This window comes from Megascapheus bottae, chromosome 3 (genome assembly GCF_031878675.1).
Source record: "Megascapheus bottae isolate mThoBot1 chromosome 3, mThoBot2.hap1, whole genome shotgun sequence".
Taxonomy (NCBI): Eukaryota; Metazoa; Chordata; class Mammalia; order Rodentia; family Geomyidae; genus Megascapheus; species Megascapheus bottae.
The window spans coordinates 9,084,162-9,098,394 of NC_143511.1; the positions used below are offsets into that span (position 1 = coordinate 9,084,162).

Genomic DNA, 14,233 nt, shown 5'->3' on the forward strand with positions numbered 1-14,233 from the left:
CTTCATCTTTTATGTCTTCCCTTTGTCCAATTGTCTTTCTCTTGCATTGTAATGGGGATTGGACCCAAGAACTTGCCCATGCTAGACACTTAAATGACTTGCTACACATATCCTATCTCAAACCAAAGACAGAGGAATAGTCTGTAAAGATCTTAATGCCCGCTTCAGTGAGGAAAATGCTCTGAAGTCTAGACACTGGCCGTCTCCCTTCCCAGCCCTTCCAGTCCCTGTGACCACCCCAGCCAAGATGGCCTCTAGAGTGCAAGTTGCTGAAGTGTGTCACATTTTCTATGACATGGAAGTTTAAAAATTCTCCACACCAGAATAAAGCAAGAAAAGGAAGAAGGTTGTCCTTTTTTGTCTCATTGCAGACAAAACTTACATCATTGTTGAAGAAGGCAAAGTAATTTTGGATGGAGATGTTGGTGTTACCATAACTGATCCTTTCAAGCATTTTGGGGGAGTGCTTCTTGAAACAGGTTGTCACTATGCTTTGTATGATGCAAGCTTTGAAACTACAAATTCTAGAAGAGTTGATATTTTTGTGGGAGCAAAAAAAGTCAAATGATCTGTGTGAACTCCATGCCATTACAAAGAAGCTTCAAGGCATAAAACACGAATGTCAAGCAAATGGGCTGGAAGACCTCAACATGCTTGTATTGCTGAAAAGCTAGGTGGGTCATTAATTGTACTTTCTGAAGGGTGCGCTGTTTAGGCCATTATTCAGTGCCACAAATTAAAGCTTCCATGTTTAATGTTATCCTCTTGCTACCTAAGTAAAGCAAATTTACCTAGGACAGGGTTTTACTGGGGGGAAGCTGTCTTGTCATCTTCTAGAGTAAACTAAGATATATAAATTTATGGGGAAAATAGCCATAAATATATCTAGAGTCTAAAGTTAAAAACAAAATCTTGGTGCAGGAGTGCGGGAGTTGGATGGCGGGAGGTGAGGTTCCTGGTTTCAGAGAAGATGACAGAGGAACTGGATTTCATAGGGCAAGACTCAGTGAGGAGGTGGTCCTAACTCTTGCAGAGCTCATGGAAAGGTTGGAGCAGGCCTGGAGGATGCAAAATTTGCTCCTGAACTTCTGGAGAGCAAGTGTGAAATTGTAGAAGGCGTCACAGAACAGCTGGATCACATGGAAGAAAATCTCAAAAGAGCCAAAAAGGGAGATCTGAAGGTTAGTATACGTCAAATGGAGATGGAGAGAATCCGTTATGTCCTTAGCAGCTGCTTGCAGTATTGACTCACAATGATAGAGAAGTTTTTCCCTCACATTCTAGAGAAGGAGAAGACAGGATCCTGAAGGGGAACCTTGCAGCCTTTCTCCAGAGGAATTTCCCTTCACCAAAGAGCACATGGCTCACAAGGACACTTATCTTAAAAATGTCACCTTAAAGCACATGCCTCCCAACTTACAGAAGGTGAACCTCTAGAGGGCAGTTACCAAACTAGATCCAGACTCATATGTGCTTCTGAGAGTAAAAGAACAGCAATAAAATAGATTGGTAGAACCCGAATCACATGAGCAGATGGATTGGATGAGGACTCCCAACACTCGATCCAGTATTGTTCCTCTGATTGCTTCTGGAGCAGTGCAGCTAATTTAAAAATAACCAAGTGTGAAGACACGGAACCCCAGAAAACATGAGAAAGCCTATGTCTCTACATGCCTCAGAACACTAAGGAGCTATTGCTCCTGACAGCAGGCTTTTCTCCCATTGCTGTGGGCCAGTAAGAATGGCAGGAATGCTACACTTCCATCTCAACCAGCATCAGTGGGTGGGGCCCTTGCTCTTTTTGTTCTGAATATGAGGCAAATAAACAAGTCTGTATACCTTTTCAAAATAAAATTCTTTGAAAAATAAAGAATAATTCTTTTAAAAAATCTTAATTGTGAGAAGACTTTAAGAACAGTGTTGAAAGAAATCTATGGACACTTGGATGCCAATACAGTGATCTCCATGTTTGCTTCTTTACACACACACACACACACACACACACACACACACACACACTGTACTTTCTATCTTACATTTTAATTGGTAATCCACTTGTAGGTACTCTTTTGGTTTCTACTTCAGTTTTGCTAAAGAATAAAAAGGAATGCAAAAGAAACCATGTCAGTTTGGGTCAAGTTAGTTATAATTAATGTTTAACTAGCAAGCTGATCTTCTAAACTTTACAGGTAGTAATCTACCATGTCATCTGTTCTAGAAAATGATTCTAATTGATCATATCAGGCCTGTGAAGACAGAAGATTTCAACCTGGTTATAGTTCTGCATGCCTGTAATCAATGCACACTGAACGCAGGAGAAGAAAGATCATTCCAGGAGAGCTCAGAGTACCTTGAGACCATGGATTAACAACAGCAGCAAAATGCCGAAAGATGTATTGTTGAACTTCTTATTTTTACTACAATAGGACTTTATAGGCTAGCAATGAGGACCTCAGAAAATAGTATTATAAAAGTATCTTTATTAAAAAGTGAAAGATTTATAAAATCTGAAGAGAAACCAAACTACATGACCCTGATGACAAAATGCCATAGGAAGAAAAAGTATCGTCATATTCATAAAACTCTCACCATAATGTGGAATTAGGCAGACAGGCTCACAAGATGACCTAGGACTGGTTAAAGAAGAGCTTATGTGTGATCCTCGACTTTGCTCCACAAAGGATTCTTTTTTAGCATAAGCTTTCAGTCAAAAAACTGATTACATATGAACCAATCGATTTTCACTGCTCATGTCATATTGCTACTTCATATGACACCATACATATTAGTAGCTAAAATCAGAAGATAAGTGAATTTGGTCACCATTTAATTAGAATAAAAATGATACGGCTTGAGATAAGTGCCTTCCCAAGCAGGCTTCTAAATGAGATCACATCCAACTTCCACTCACCACACAGCCATGTGAGAGGCATGTGTGACAGGCTGACCCTTCCTGATGTATGCTTCTTTCATTTTCCTAGCAGCACTGGTGTTCCAACACAGGATCTTTACTTTCTGCCATGCGCTGCATCACGCCTGCCACCAGTCCTTTCATGGTGTTGGTGTTTCTTTGTGTCCAAGTGCTCAGCTCCAGCCATGTGTATGTGCATACTTATGAGTACATGTGTCTGTACATATATATATATCTATATATATATATAATATGAACATAAACTTCCACCTCTACACTTGTCTTGGTTTATATCTTACCTTTCTGTCACATTGCCATCATCAGGTGCTGGACAAGGATCATGTGCAGTTGTGCTAAAGTAACAAAAACACCTATGGTCACATATCACATGAATACGGAAGAGTTCAAATTCTGGGTCAAATTCTGATGCAGGTCCTACATTCATGCACTGTTTTTCCCTATAACTGGTTCTCTTCTCACGTTGATTTGAAATAAATGCAACCTTACAGTTTCAGACCATGAAGAAATACACTTGATGACACAAAAATGACAGTTAGCATGAGTGGCATTCTGGGAGTGAGTGTGTTTCTAGTTCAGTGTGTCATTAAGGAGGACAGGTGCAAGGTCATCTCCAAAAGAGAAAACAACCACATTACTCACCAAGCCACCAAAGAAATTTGGCCTCAAATCACTAAGGGGAAGGCGGGCTCGTCGACTATCCATGACCTTCCTCACATCTAATCAAAACCTCCAGTTTTTCCAAGTAACTACAGTTAGATGAGAAAAAGTAGCTACAGACTCATTTCTGATCTGAAAACTTCAGTGTCCTCCATTCACATGCTGGGGAAATCATCAGAGTGACTGTTGGAGCAAGGAACTTTTGTGTAGTCCCTCTATTGAACATTTATTCCCATGTCAATCCATCACTTTGAAACTTATCAACCACTTTTCCATGCAAATAAGTGTGAGTATTAGGGGAAGGGAAAAATTTAATCTGAGATGATTAGATAGAACAAAATCTTTATGTTCGTGACTTACAACTAAGTGAAAGCAGTGCTCTTAGCTTTTTGTGTTTTCTCCCTAATGGCCCTCTGTTTTCTCAGTCCAAATTTCCTCTTTCTTCCTAGTTAACTTCCAGGTTCTCCACTCCTTGTGCCAACTTTTTATTGCCATCATTATAAATATCTACCTTGCTCTAATACTATGTGTGGCACGAGGTCGAGCCTTTTCAGTGTGTAACAGACTTGGATAAGAACAAGTCTTGCATGGTGGCAGAGCAAGACACAGTGCTAATTTCACAATGACAGGGCTCTGAACTATCAGGGATGCATGCATGATCTTGATCTTATACATGCAGTTCTGTGAAGACTCAGTAACCTCTATTTTTGTTTCTTTTACTGTTCTGCACATCGGATCTGCTCCTTTGGTCCAATCAATTACAGACTCACAAGTTGGAAACGTCATGTTTTCTAGAGGAATATGTTACTAATGTTAACAATGTACTTGAAGCATATTGTCATGACTGAGTCATTCTCCAACGCTTCAATGGTCTTAGAAACAAAAGTGATCCACAAATCTCTCAGGGGCTGAGATCTGAGCACCATGGTTCAAAGCCAACCCAGCCATGAAAATCCATGACTCTTATGTCCAATTTACCACCAGAAAATCCAAGGTGGCGCTGTGGCACAAGCGGTAGAGCACTAATAGCCTTGAGCTGATGAACTTAGGGACAGCACCCAGTTCAAGCCAATGGATTACCAAAAAGAAAAATAAAAAATAAAAAGTGAGAGAGAGGGAGAAAGAAAAGTATACCATAACCCAACAAATCTACCTACTCTAGTAGATAATGACGTCTTGTTCATGTTCAACTCACTTCAGAAGAACTCAAGACTTACATATCATATAATATTCCCTGCTGCTGCTCCTGCTCTTCAGATAGGAGTAAGAAAAAGCAGTCTAGAAGTAAGGCTCCCCTTCAGTATGAATGTGGGCCTTTCAGGGATTAAGCATTCAAAAGAAGGAAGGATCACCTCTTAGCTACTGCTGCTAGGCCTACTTTTGGTTTCAGCAAAGGATTCCCATGTCCCTTGCCACATTCGGAGTAGCTGACAGGCACCGTGATAATCTAAGAATTTTGGGTGCTAGTAGTTGCCTTCATAGCACACCATGAGCAAGTGTCTTTGGACAGGTTCTATCATTTCTATTGAGTTTCAAAACACATCATGATTACATTCAATATCGATAAGCAGTGCTTGTGTACCCTGAAGGTATCATTGTGCAACATGAGTTATCACTTAGATGACAAAAAAAATCAACTCACCAACTACTGATGTCTTCATTGGAATGAACTATAACAGCTCTTAAGCCACTATCCTCACTGTGGACATATTAAACACACATAATAATTAACTGGGAAAATGTGAGAATTAATCATGCATTTTTTTTCCAGAACACTAAGTTAGGAAACTAAGGTCTTGTGAATGCAACACAAAAATGCTGCCAACAGAGCTTCATCTGTACCATTTTTGTCCCTGCCACTCCTGCCACTACTGAGATCTCACCCCAGAGCCCTGTCCTTGCTACTCCTTTGTTCATGGTATGGTGACAATTTGGGCCTATAATGAGATATGATAATCTAAGGGTTTTGGGTGCTAGTATTTGTCTTCACAGCACACCAAGAACCACTGTCTTTTGATCTGCTCTATCATTTTCTACTTAGTTTGAAAACATGTCATGATTATGTGTGATATGAACAGGCAGTCCTGTGTGCTCTGAAAAGCCATCATTTTCCAAAATGATTTATCAATTAGATGAAAAATCAACTTACAGTAAATGAAAAAAAATTCTAGAATACAGAAACAAGAGCTTTACCTTGTGTGATAGTTGTTCTTAATGTACTATGTTATTTCTCTTTTCCTTTTTCCCCTTAATTGTTAATCTCATATTGTTATTGTATCTGAAAATTTACCTGGAGCATTACATATGTTTATTTGAAATAGAAGAGGGAGGGGATAAAGCAAGTTGATTGGAAAGGTGTAGGGGAAGGGAAATGGGATGAAAACATAAACAGGGCTATCAATGTGTGAGAAGAAATTCACCTGCTATCTGAGGAAAATAAGTGTAAGCACTCTATACATGATCCCCAAAATAAAAAAAAAATTAACTCACGCAGTACTGATGTCTTCGTTTGAATGAACAACAGCCGTGGTTAAGTTGCTGTCTTTGCTGTGGACAAATTGAAACATATAAAAATTAAGTAGGACAATGTGGGAAGGAATGTTGTATTTATAACAATATTAGGTTAGAAAACCATAGCTTGTGCATGCTACACAGATGCTCTGTCAAATGTACTATGCCTCTATCTCCTCTGTCTCTGCCAAAACTTCTCTCCAGTACTGAACTCTGAACTCAGAGCCCTGTCCTTGCAACTCCTATGGTGATGGCATGGTGATCCCTCCTACCTAAGGCTTGCCTGTTCAATGACACTTCCCCTTAGGATTTCACCAGAATGGTAGATGGATGTGTAGACTTGGGTTCACAGGTGAGATTCTGTCTACAGTGGGGGTGAACAGCAGAGGATAGCAATATGAAGCCTTCCAGAGTATTCCTTCTGGCAGAAGTCCATCTCCACTGAATGAGCAAAATGCATTGCATTTGTGAATGAGGAAGAAGAGATTCAGTGATAAACAAGAAAGTAAAATATTCCTGGAGCCCTGACTTGAAGCCATAGTATCAGAGTATTGCCACTCTGCCACACACGTGTGGACATAATCGATCTTTCTCTCTCTGTCTCCTACCTCTTTCATTGTAAGCATAAATTTATTCACGAAACCTGTATTCACAGATGTGAGCAGTAAGGAGCTTGACATAATGCTGTGGAGCCATCTGTCTATCCAATAGAAATGGTGCCCATAAAGTACTCACACTGTCACAAACCTTACAACCACAGTTTTGAAAAGCTGGCATTAATGCACAATGAACATAATATGTATAATTTAAGGTCTAGGCCTACAGAAAGTCTATAGTCATCAAAGAACTGGACATAGCCAACAGAATATGGAAAGGACCGAACAAACATGTAGCCACTTCGATCTGACACTTGTATTTCTTCACCTGTGAAGAAATTGTTATGGCAGGAAATAAATGCATAGGATTCTGTGTCTTTGCCATCAGACCAAAGGAACACAACCAGTTGCAGTAGGATCTCATACACTGGCAATGTGGGGGGTTTTAGGCGTTTCCCTTCACTGCTCCCTACAATAGCAAAACACTTTTGTGCAACTCATTTCTCATTTACTCATCAAAATGGAAAAGGGGCAATCTGACAGACAGAAGGTACACTGACAATATTTGGAAACTACCCAGAAATGATCAATCTGTTTCATAACATTTATATTTATGTATGTTTATCTACTTGTAGATATCTGACCTTTGCTTGAATTCTTCCATCCCAAGATCTGGTGGGTCATTTTTATCCAAGCTAAAGAGAATTAAATTATAGATAATCAAATACAATGTGCAATCATAGTTTTACGTTTTCACTCAGTGTAGTAAGTTAATCTAAGACTAACAAATTTGTAGAAATCAAAACTTTTACATATTTAGCTAAATGAACAAAGGAATTTGATTTGGGGTAGGGGAGTTACATTTTATCATTTCAAAAGAAATCTTTTATGCATGGTCAAAGAATTTTTCTCTCTTAGTAAACCTAATACACTGCTCCCTACAATAGCAAAACACTTTTGTGTAACTCATTTCTCATTTATTCATCAAAATGAAAAAGGAATAATATGACAGACAGAAGATACACTGACAATACTTGGAAATTTCCCAGAAATGATCAATATGTTTCCTAACATATACTTATACACATTGATGTATATGTCTATATCTGACCTTTGCTTGAATTCTTCTGTCCCAAATTCTGCTGGATCATTTTTATCCAAGCTAAAGAGCATTAAATTATATACAGTCAAATACCAAGTGCAATCATAGTTTTACTTTTTTACTTAAGGTAGTAAGTTGACCTAACACTAACAAATTTGTAAGAAATGGAAACTTTTACATATTTATCACTTCAAAAGAAAGCTTTTATGCACGGTCAAAGAATTTTTCTCTCTTACTAAACCTAACACACTGATTATTGGTATCATGTAGTTTAATTGTACATGCAACTCACTTCAGAAGAACTCAATCCATTATACAATCTGATTTTCAGCTTTCTAAGTCTGCTCTTCTCTCTCCTTCCTGTCACTAACTTGGCTGATTTCTTAACTGCTTCTCACCAAAAGACAAGAAACAACAGCCTAAAAGCTGGACTCTCATCATACCTGAAAATGAGCCTGTCTACTAAGTACCAGATTTCTAGAGAAGGAAAGAGGCCCACCAGCATTTTCACCTCAGAAACACTGAGACCACCTCATTGTTCCTGACTGGGACTCTCTCCTCCATTGTCTCAGTACAAGTTGCAGGAAATAGGTAAATAAGGTAGAGAATAGGTAAATAAGGATACGGTTACTATGTTTTACTTCACAGTATACCATGACCAAGTCTCTGCTGCCTGACGCTATCATTTTCAATTTAGTTTCAATACAAGAGAAGGAATACATGAGGACACTGATCAGCTGTCATATAGATTGGGTACTAACCTCACCCTAGAAGTGAATTTACACTCAGATGACAGAAAATTCAACTCACCAAATGTTAATGCTTGGGTCACAAACTGCAATGGCAGTTAATGCTGTGTCATCTCTAAAAAATAAAATAATAGAAAATCAGCCACAGAAAATCAGTTGGAACATTTAGAAGAAATCAAACTGTATCTACAAGGCTGTGTACTAAAACCATAACTGTGTTCATCTGAGGAACATGCTCTGCCACTTGAGCTACATCGCCATCTCCAGCTCTTCTGTTCCCTCTAGCTATTTGCTCTGGTACTATGGTGTGAAGTAGGAGACCTGTACTTAAATGAAAAGCAGTATTTCCATTTTACAATAGAATAGATTTGAATCTCTTCAGGAACTTAAATATGGAACTTAGAAAAGTAAAGTTTTTACACAAGATAGAAGAATTGTTCGCCCTACCACAGTACCTAATGCCATCTTGTATGACTTTCAATGCAATGCAATTCAAGGGCGCTCAACCCAGAGGTCACAGTCAATATTCTGCTTCCTCTCTTCCTCCTATTCCCTTCTTATTTTCAACAATCGTGGATGTCTTTACTGACTTACTTGCAGAGAGTACCAATGGGTGGCAGGCCAGAAGCAGAGAACTCTCCACTGCTAACCAGGACAGTGAGAACTCCCTCTCCTTCTGGAGTCTCAATCCTTCACCCAATTTGCAAAAAGAAAGAATGGCACAAAAAATTGCACTTCCCTGACCTTCCAAATGGTTCCCACAAACATGGTGCTTAGTCTCTGTACAGCTTTCTACACAAGTCTGTCGACATTTGGGTATCTGACCACTTAGGGCTGTCTTGTGTGCATCCATGTGCATCCTGTTAGTTATTATCAACATCAATAATTAAATTGCACACAGTCAAATACTGTGAGAATTTCAAAACCTACTTTTTCTCCCCAAATAGCAATAACTGCCTGAAAACTAACTCTACATATACTGTATATGCAAGGGGGTATTTCGTGTGCTTTCCTAAAAATATGGCCTCTCACGTCAATGAAACGTTCACCTATGCTAAACAACCACTTATGCAAGACTGAAATATTCTTTTCCTAAACCACTGGTAGCACTGTTTTTATGGGTTTCCTTATCTTCCATTTCCCTTGCTATGGAATTAATCAAGCTGATCTACCACCTACATTTCTGCTTTCTCTCTTCCCTCCATGCTGGCACTATTGTTCTCTATCCATCCAGCCTCTCTGAGTGATAAAAAGGATTTGTATTTCATGAGTTATTCGCATTAATATCCAGAATATATGTTGGAATGATCGCACAGACATGCTTTTACTATTTAGTAGTATTTCACATTCACATAAAATTCTAACCCTCACTTGATGGTAAAAGCCTTCTCATCCCCTAAATAAATCACAAATGGTATGAGGGAGGTGTCTTCAGCTGTCACGTCTCCCATGAACATCTGATATCCTAGTCATTATATTTTAACCAGTCTCCTTCCCACAGCAATTGAAGGAGACACATCAGGGATGAATACGGCATGAAAAGATTCTCTGGTCTTTTCATCACCATCTCCTGAAATAGACATCCAGCACATAACTGTGTCAATTTTTGTTTAGGCCTGAACGTGAACTTAGAAGTAAGGCATTTTTGGATAATACATATCAAATTAAAACCCAGTAATGACCAGCCTTTACTCATTAATTCTGGAGGAACGGAGGGAGGGAGAGAGGGAGGAAGAGGGAGAGGGAGAGGGAGATAACCATCCTCTAGCTAGAGAAAACAAATTCAATAGAAAGAAGTTTCTTAACCTGCTAAATCTTACAGCAAAACATTAAATTGTTTTTGGCCATTAAAATAGATTAGGAACAAGAAACATTCTTGATATTTCTTCTTAGAAATAGCTAACATTTTAGAAAGGAACTACTGATATTATGGCCAAAGTAAATTAGAAAAATATCAAAGACCTTCAATTGTCATCTACACTTACGGGTCCCTAATCTCAATTACTTTCTTTTCTGTGACTGTCCTTTCATGGATGACTGTACTTACATACATGTAAATATGCATAAATACACATGGGTGACATTGTATGTTTATTTGGACCTTACCCTTCATTGTTGGTTCCTTTGTCAAGTTCAGTTGAGGTATCAGATAAAATATCGCTAAAGAATGAAACCAAAATATATAGTCAGAGGCTCCAATGATTTTCTACATTTGATTACATGTCCCTCCTTTCTTTCTTCCATAACCCATTAAATATTCAGATTTTTGTTCCATTTCTATGTATTTTAATTTCTTCTATTGTTTACTTCCATGTCTATTTCTAGTTGAATTCCACCATAGTATGATAGCACATGGTAATATTATCTTTTCTTACATGTCCTGTTAAGACTTCCTTTAGACTCTGCCAAGAAACCTCTTTGAAGAATTACTACGGAGGAGTATTAGAGAAAGGAAAAGGAAAAAAGAGAATAATGCTGCCTCTATGCTCTAAATATTATTTCCTTTGGGGAAAGCTTGGGGTTGCCTGGATGATACTTATTCTGGGACTGCTGGATGGAATATTCTGCAGATATGTGCTACCTTTGGCTCTGGGTCTTCAGTTAAATCTGGTTTCTTGCGGATTCTTTGGAAAGGATCTAACATGGTTGGGATCCATCAACTCATTTATGTTCAGCGATGTCTGTTGTGTCAAATTGGGTGCATTGAGGATTAGTTGCCTTTTGTTGTTAATCAATACAGTGTCTTTAGCAAAATGAAATGACTTTCATGTTGTAATACTTTCAAGTTTTCTTTGCCAGATAGGAGTACATTTACATTTGCTTCCTTTTGGGTGCCATATTGGAATATCTCTTTCCATCCATTCACATCAAGCATGTGACTGTCTCTGCTAGGGAGGTGGACTTCCTTCTTTCTCTTTCTTATTATGTTTCTCTGCAGGTACTATTGGGTTTCCTCTTAGGGCCTGGGTGTTCTACTTTAGCTTTTTCTATTAAGATGAATACTCTACCACTTGAGCCATACTTCTGGCTTTCGGGAAGTAAACTGGATAAGAATCTCATAGGGTTTCCTGCCGATATTCCTATTTAGAATGCCACTGCTTTGTTCCAGAAAGGATTCTATCCTTTGGTTGACTGCATTTGTAACATCTTGGGAAGTGTAGCTGACATAATGACTAGAAGAAATTCTCCTCATGACCTGTTCCTCCCTTACCCTAGCTGTTACAAAGAAGGAAGAAAGATGTACATTTGTCTCTCAGTAGCTGGGCTGTCATGCCTGTGTCTTAGTTGCTTCCCATACTTCTTATTTCACATTTTGACATCTGTTGGTGTACGCACAAATATATTTCTTTCCTTCATGCTGCCTTTAGAAATATGTGTGGATATATATATGTATATATATATATATATTCAGAGAGTCTTCCTAGATTTGAACTCACATTTCAGTGCTAGATCCCACGTAACATTCTACAGACACTTCTTCCAGGATAAGAAAGTCTCATCATAAGGCACAACTATACTCTACATTTTCAGTCAAATAGCTACCTACTTTATACATGAAGTGATCAATTTTCTCTACTGCTATAACACTGATACCTCATACTTCAGTATACATATAAGTAATTAAAATCAGTAGATAAATGAAGCTAGGTCATCAGTTTGATTCGAATGAAAGTATGTTGTTAATGATTACTAATAGTGGAACTGTCCCTTACTTAACAACAGTTTCTTAGTTTTACCATATATGCACATGAAGGCATGTATCACTTGGAAAGTTAGAGTGTAAATTCTGCACCCACACAGATTTTACTGATTATTAAATCTTTTAACCATATGCTTCCTGTTGTTCATTAAGTTAACTACTGCCAGTAGTAAAGAGTAAATTGATAGGCCAGATACACAAAGAAGAAGAGAATAAAACTTTCTCTACACTTTCTCCAAAAAACAAAGGAGGAAAGAAACAAGGATACAGTAAAGAAAAAGAAATGTGAGCAATATGTCCCTTATGATCAAGCAGAATTTGGGTGATACGGACTATTCTCTTTAATGAAAGATGCCAATGGTTTTAATGGTTTAAATATAATGAATTTAACCTTGACTCAATGATACACTGCCCACTAAACTCGCATTTCATGAGTGAGTATGGAATGGAGGAATTTATTTCTGGAAAACAATCAAATGTAAGCAATGACAGAAAATTCTTGTTACGCAGTTAAAATAACAGCACAGTAAACAGTGGAAAAGTATCAAGACTGGCAGGAAATTTTGTGAACTATATCAGATAAACAACCATGGCAGCATAGATATCTCCTGATTTCTGCTTTTCTGAGGTGTTATACCCAAAGAAGGAAATTAGTCATAAGTTCTTGTCTCTAGACTTTCTTTATGGAGAACTCAGGTTAAAATATATAAAACTAACAAAAATAGAAACCCCATCTTGTTTTCCCCCTCCTCTTCTCTATTTCAAATAAGTGTATTAAAAGGGGGGGACGGGGGTTTAGCCTACTGGTAGAGTGCTGGCCAAGCATGCAGAAAGACTCGGTTTCGATTCCTCTGTACCATGTACATAGAAAAAAGCCAGAAATGGTGTTATGGTTTAAGTGGAAGAGCTCTAGCCTTGAGAAAGTCCAAGCACATTGCCCAGGCCTTGAGTTCAAGCCCCAGGACCGACAAAAAAACAACAACCATGAATAGTCATTGTAACAATATAGGTATATAGTGCAGGAAACTGCTCTTCTATAAAACCAACAGCATGAAATCTTCAAGGAGACATACACTTGAATGACATTAGATGCATTCTATCCATTGCTAGTAAGGAAAGATCAGTTAGACAAAAAATATCACTCAAAAAACATCAAAGTTTACTACAGTCCAAATTTGTTTAGAAGACACTTGAAAACATTTCATCTTTTAGCTGAAGAATATATATTCTACCAGAAGATCAGATGCTGAGCTACTAACCTAGTCTGAAGAAATCGAAAAACAAAATTGAAATCAAAAGTATATCTTACTTTTTTCAATTCATGTGGCTTCAACACTAGGCCTGGGCTCTTTCCGTGAGCTCTTCAGCTCAAGACTACTACTACCCTGTCCCTAGAGTCACAGCACCACTTATGGTTTTGCTAGTGGTTAATTGGAGGTAAGAGACTCACAGAGTCTCACAGGCCAGGGCTGGTTTTGAACTGTGATCCTCAGATCTCTGCCTGCTGAGTGGCCAGAATGATCAATCAGAGGACTGATAAACCAAGAAAGAAAGTTTAACTTACTTAAAGGAAATGGGAAAAAATTGATACTATTGCAAAACACACTAACTTTGATATGGTAGTAAAGCTGATATTCCAGATGTGTAAGATGGAATAGTAGTCAGAGATAAGGCATTGCCAGTGTGGATAGAGGGATTGTGAAATGTCCCTTGCATTGTGCTGGTGTTTTATCAGTGTCTTACCTCCTGGGAACTACAGACAAATGAGAGTACCTTTTTGTTTCAGAAAAGGATTCCCTGCAACCTTGGCTCATTGTGAGTAGCTGACAGGCACCTAGGGATTCTAGGTGCTAGTTCTTGACATCACAGCACTCCATGAACCACTCTCTTTTGATCTGCTCTTCATATCCTGCTTAGTTTCAAAACACATCTGGATTACATATGATATTATATTCATAGGTAGTCCTCTGTATCCTGAAAAGTCAC

At 38.4% G+C, this 14,233-nt stretch overlaps 1 long non-coding RNA gene and 1 pseudogene across 1 annotated transcript; one reads left to right on the forward strand and one right to left on the reverse strand.

Moving 5' to 3' along the window:
• Positions 1-904: 904 nt before the first annotated feature.
• LOC150064921 (DNA replication complex GINS protein SLD5 pseudogene) lies at positions 905-1,611 on the forward strand (annotated as a pseudogene).
• Positions 1,612-7,781: 6,170 nt separating this feature from the next.
• On the reverse strand, positions 7,782-10,709 carry LOC150064922 (uncharacterized). Its single transcript, XR_016534721.1, has 3 exons — positions 10,654-10,709; positions 8,609-8,662; positions 7,782-7,858 (listed from the first exon to the last, which is right to left on the reverse strand). It is a non-coding gene; the product is annotated as an uncharacterized LOC150064922 (long non-coding RNA).
• Between the last annotated feature and the right edge of the window lie 3,524 nt (positions 10,710-14,233).